The 6,000-nt window shown below is 35.0% G+C and overlaps 1 long non-coding RNA gene across 5 annotated transcripts; it reads left to right on the forward strand.

Annotated features, from left to right (window-relative positions):
- The first annotated feature begins 1,995 nt into the window (after nucleotides 1-1,995).
- On the forward strand, nucleotides 1,996-6,000 carry LOC147500807 (uncharacterized). Of its 5 annotated transcripts, XR_015194764.1 has the most exons (6): nucleotides 1,996-2,103; nucleotides 2,215-2,378; nucleotides 2,725-2,800; nucleotides 3,006-3,139; nucleotides 4,447-4,590; nucleotides 5,648-6,000. It is a non-coding gene; the product is annotated as an uncharacterized LOC147500807 (long non-coding RNA). The 5 variants fall into 5 exon arrangements; XR_015194762.1 differs by having other exon boundaries at nucleotides 2,215-2,800; XR_015194761.1 differs by having other exon boundaries at nucleotides 2,725-3,139.

The following is a 6,000-nucleotide window of genomic DNA, read 5'->3' on the forward strand; positions in this document are numbered from 1 at the left end:
GACTAAGGTCAAAGGTGCATGGCTCATGGGCTCATGGTTAAGGCCATGGTTCGGACCCAACTGGCCAAACCCAAACCTTAGAACCCGGAAGTCTAAGCATTTAAAGACCCAATTAGATCTATTTTAAGTCCTATGGACTGGCCCCAAGCAATATTAGAAACGGGCCCAAAAACACAACTGAGTTCGGCCCGAAAACAAACAAAGAAAACTGTCCCAAAACTTAACTTAAACTGGGCCCAAACTAAACTTAATTAAACTGATCCAAAAATACAAATGAGTTCGGCCCAAAATCTAACTGAAACCGGCCCAAAGAAAACTAAGATGAGCTGCCCCATAACAAAATTAGCTTTTTTTTTTTTTGCCCATCAACTAATAAAATCGGCCCATAGAAACAAACCAAATAAGGCCCAAACCAATCACAACTAAAACCGCCCAAAAGACTAAATAAAAGAATTTGGCCCAAACCAAAATAACTAAAGCCCAAACAAACGAATAAGGCCCAAGCCCAAATCGGCTTGTTCATCTTTCATCTTCTTCACATCTCCTCCACCACCAAAAAATCCGCCACCACAAACCTCCACACAACCACCAATTCCACAAAACCGAAAATGGAGAGGGTACAAACCCCCACCATTTTCATAAAACCAAAAACTCTAATCTCAGTTAATCAACCTCTTCCTCAAACTAGATCTACAAAATGTCGACCTCCATTAAAGCTTGTTACAAGCTTAAATCGACAGCCCCCAACCGTCCCCACTACCACCACACATCATCCCATCAACCCACCATACAAAAACACAGTTCAAACACAACCAAATAAACCCAAACCTTCAGTAGCCCAGTAATGGACGTTCGGCACCATTAAAGCTTCTCAAGCTCCAACAGCACACTCTAAATCTCCCTCTCGACGTCCCTAACATCACACCACAATACAAAACCACCACATCAATTTAACACCCATCTGAAACTGTATAACAGTTCAACCACCCATTTCAATGACAATAACCAAACTTCAATACTACAAATCAACAAATCGCGAGCCACAAGAAAGAAAAGTGCAACAGATAAACGGAGAAATAGGGCGACTTCAATAAGTTGGAGTTTAACTCCCCTTAATCCGGCCATAAAGCCGTCGGCCAAATTCGAGTTTCAATGCAGATTTTAAATCCGTTTTAATCTTCGACAGGTTTTATCAATATATAAAAAATGCAAACCTATACTACACCGATATATTTAAAATCAGAATCATCGGTGATCTAGCAAAATAGCTACTCACCTGCAGCGCTCTCCGATTATCAACCAGCTACCAGGAAAAACCTTCCTTTCCTTCTTTCAGTCAAACTCCCATTTTTTTTTCTAAAACCCTCGCTGTGTTTTTCCCCAAAAACTATACGTGAGAAAACTCCCCAAAAAACAAGGACAACACTTATCTATTACTTATGGGACTCTTATCCTTAACTGATAGTTATCATATATTATTTTATATATTATTCATTATTATTATTATTATTAAAATAAGAGAACTAAAACACGGGGTGTTATAGTGTGTTTGTTATGATGGAAACACTATGGAAAGGAAAGGAAAATAAGAGTGGTCCACCTTTTCCATAGTTTTTAAGGCGTTTGTTTACCCATGGAAAGGAAATGAGCTTTTCCATATGGAAACAAAATCATAGAAATGGAAAAGGTTTTGTGTCTTTAGCTAACTCCTGAAATTTTTGTGAAAAGGAAAGGAAATAGATGGATAGGGCTTACTACTAATACACTCATGACCCAACAATACAATTATTCCTTTCCATAGCTTTTGCAAACAAACATGATTATTCCTTTCCCCAGCTTTTTACTTTCCTTTCCTCAGTTTACCAAACACATACACATTTAAAATTATTTCCTTTCCATTCCATTCCATACTGGACCACCCATTTTATTTCCTTTCATTTCCATGAGTTAAAATTTAACAAACACACCCTAAAACTCGAGCAACAGACGCACCGTTTCGGATCCAATCTTCGTGAGTAAACAATGATCCAGGTTCTCTTCGTCTCTCTTCTTCCAAAACACTACATGCTCCCTCCTTCTCAAAGAGTTTAATTGTGGAAAAAGGTAACTGAACTTCTTCAGAATACAATTTTCTTTGTTTCCACTTCAGAGAACTTAATAATCCAATAAATATCTTAACCATTTAAAAAGGTTAACCACTCTTTGAATTGATAGGTTACGAAACGGTTGCCATTTTCAAGTTTGGATTTACGAATTTAATTACTGCCAGTCTTTTACTGCGTTCGGATTTCCTGGTCTTATTACTGTCAAAAGAATTTTGAATTCGTAAAGCGAATCCCACTCAATTGCGCCTGTTTACATAAGGGGATCATCAACGGGTACACATCTCTCTCTATTACTATTTTGTTTTTCATTGCTTTATGTTAATCCCATTCTTTTTAAAAAAATACAAATCATGTGAGTATCTGTCAAAAGTATCCCATTCTTAGTTTACCTTAGCTGGTGCAGTTTAATTTGTTGTGGTTGTACGTGCCATCTTATTCTACTACACAGTACACTGTAGTATGTTATCTACGTTATACTTCAAAGAACATTCTCTTTCTTCCGTTTTAAGTTTAAATTGACACTTCAAGTTACATGAACCCCACTACGCGCTTGAAAGGATAATGGGCATACATACATTATGGCTAAAATTTTATATTCACTTCAGTTTATTCTTTGCAGTTTTAGCCTATGCTTCTATAATCATTGTTTTGAGTTGGTTATGAAGGTTTCATATGTGACGCGCACTATGTGGAAGGTATAAATAACGTCGTCATTCATCTTGGTTTCATTATATTTTATTTCAAACTTCACATAATTATGTATTTTCTTTGTTATGATGGAAATTGAGTAGACTGTAAATGTAATGTGTTGTTAATTGCTAATGAACTTAGTTGTGAATGAACCTTAACCAGTTTTTTTTTTGTTGTTGATGACATCATCTGCAAGTAATTGATTTATAGGTTGAACAGGCGTTACTACTCAATCAATTACACGAAGAATTAAGTTGAGGAGAAGATGTTTCTAAACCTACTCAAGAAGAAGTGTGCACTGATCGCTTTATACCCATTTCAATACCAACAAGCAGACTATCAAGGTTATTGAATGTTCATTCTCATCACGTTTATATTCTATTTTCTTCCTGTCATATGTTTTGTTTGCCAACTGATTATACTTATAGGTTTGACTGCCCGACATGAACTTTTTAATTTTCTAACAACTGTGTCTATTCGGCACTATCTACCACCTATTTCACACGAGTAGTGCGAACTAAATTTCTTTTTGAGTTTCACATGTACCACTTCAGTACAATCTCCGCTTGGGTCTCTTTGAGAACCTAAGAATGTACTTGAAATCTGGATTATATAAATTTTGTCATTAATGGGTGACCTTTTGTATGCAACTCACATATTAGTTGTTTAGTAGAATTTCTGGACATGGGATGCATACTACAGTTTTTGTTTCATGATCATTATGCCAAGTGCTTAGTTATTTGGATGGTTTAGAATGACCTTGACCATTTCTTTGATCCCATGGTTGAAGACTGTTTATCAACCACTGACAACATGTAATATTCTATCGTAATTTGAAGTATAAGATCCTTTTGACAACCACTAGACGTCCAAATAGAGAGGAGCTGAGTAACTTCTTTGTATGCTAGCTAGAAATTTTAACGTACTCTGACCATGACCAGGCACATAGTTTAGATTACCTATACCAACATAATAAATTGCACCCAGTGAATATTTTTGGTATTTATTTAATTTCCTCTGATTCAATGAATGTCCATCTTTTGGAAATGTGAAATGCTCTATAGAATGAATTTTCAAACAATGTACTTTTGTTATTGCATAAATTTTCAGCATACAACGATGAACTAAACACAAACCTCTAGAAATGATTAGCCTGTTGCATTTTTATGAAAAATATCAACATAGATCGATGGTCTATAAGAACTACAGTGTGTTATTTGTTATATAATTTTGTTTTTGAGTAATTACAATTCGGTTGTTTGTTTTGTTCAAAATTTTGCGCTCTCTTGAAGGCTGGCCTACCTAAAATGATTAACGGTATTGTACGGATTAGAAAAGGCAATATTTACCTTTAAAGGTCATAAACTGTCACAGAAAAATGGTTAGCTTCATGTACCCTCTAAATACACAGAACCTACTCATATTTTAGTGGACTTCATTCCAATGGGCCACATGAAAAGAAAATTGTTGTTGTTGTTGTTGTTGTTGTTGTTGTTGTTGTGGTGTTTTTTTTTCATATCTAAGGCATGGTTTTATCATCTTATAGCATATTAGTGGATATTGGATACACTGATTCTTCTTTTGATAGGTTTCTTTGTCTTTAGTATGTGCTGCAAATTAAGATATCTTCTAAGTTGATTATGTTTTCCAGAGTTTTGAATGAACGTGTTGTTGCAGTGGTCGTCATCGTCCCAATTCAGAGGGTTGAAGGGTGGTGATTAATGATTTTTGCTTGGTCAAAAACCAAGGCATACAACATCCAATCAATTTTGGACATAACAAACCCCCTATTCAGGTAAGTAGGTCTGAATGCACCTTAACACATTTTCTATTATTGATTACTCTTCTACCGTGCATTTATATGATTATTACCATAAAGAAATATTTTACTGTTTAAGAGTGGTTTATACAAAATGTATGTCCTATGGACTTTAGGTCGGTCATGCATTTAGTATAACGAACACGACATGTTTTCCAAACAGAAGTTGTTTACTATTCATGTTAGTTTGTTTTTATTTTTACTGTTTTAATGCTTATAATGAACAGAAAAGAATTACTGGCCAACAACCGACAAAGACAAAAACAAAGGACCAAAAAGGAAAATGAGATTAGTTTTGCGACTCTCAGGCTCGCTACCTAAGGGACTATCACCTTCTATAGGTAGGACTTATCCACAATTTAATTAAGGTACTTATCTTGGATTCTTAGCAATTTTGTTGTATATAGTTTTGTCAACTTAGCTAGATACTCATAGTTGAAACTTTATTGTGAGTTGAGCCGCATGCAATCCACAATTATATTTATTAACTACATTTAGAATGCATGCAAAACTGTAAATGTACAAAAGTTAGTTTGCATTAGAACTTATGTTTAGAAGACTGCCACTGTTTTAGAATTAGAAGGCCCTCAACCAAGTAACACCATCTTGGTCAAAATATTAATTAAGACTTTGTATTTATTGCCATAGATTTTTAATACCATCATGATCTAATTTTATATTGTGGTTCTATTAGATGTTTACACAAGTATTATAAAGTAAATATTTGCTCCATTTGAGTACACCCATATTAGATGTTTACACAAGTATTACAAAGTAAATATTTGCTCCATTTGAGTACACCTAAACAACAAATAAACCCACATTCGTATATATATATCCACTAGAATAACAAGAAATTAGTTTTGTAACTCATCTATATGTGTATGTAAATAGACTTTTCTTTAATGGGATATGAGCTTCTACAAGTAGGACTTATGCACAGTTTAAGGTAATCTTAGATTCTTGGCCATTTTTGCGGATTTTTATTTTCTACGACAAACATGCCTGAAGCTTTCCATTCTTATGATGTAAGGCATTTAAACCGCCACATTCAGCAGGAGACAATGAACCGTTGATCTGTGACATACTAACCCTAAGGCGGCATTTGTAAACACCCAATGAATGAACCTAAAATTCCCCTGTTTCAGTCAAGCAAAGAAATTCATTGACAGGTCCATATGGGTCACATCTGACGTCTATGAGAGTCTCAAATGCTAGCAACATCTTTGTGAGAACGCCAATGTGAAGTTCTTTTTTCTGCAGGGCTATGCCAATTTCGTTTTTGTAACTAAATATATTAAGCATTAAACAGTAGTTTATTTGTAAGAATGTCATTCAGAACTTGCTTGAGCATACTGGATTTCAATGTAAATGTAGATCTTTGAG

This window comes from Coptis chinensis, chromosome 5 (genome assembly GCF_015680905.1).
Source record: "Coptis chinensis isolate HL-2020 chromosome 5, ASM1568090v1, whole genome shotgun sequence".
NCBI classification, from domain to species: Eukaryota; Viridiplantae; Streptophyta; class Magnoliopsida; order Ranunculales; family Ranunculaceae; genus Coptis; species Coptis chinensis.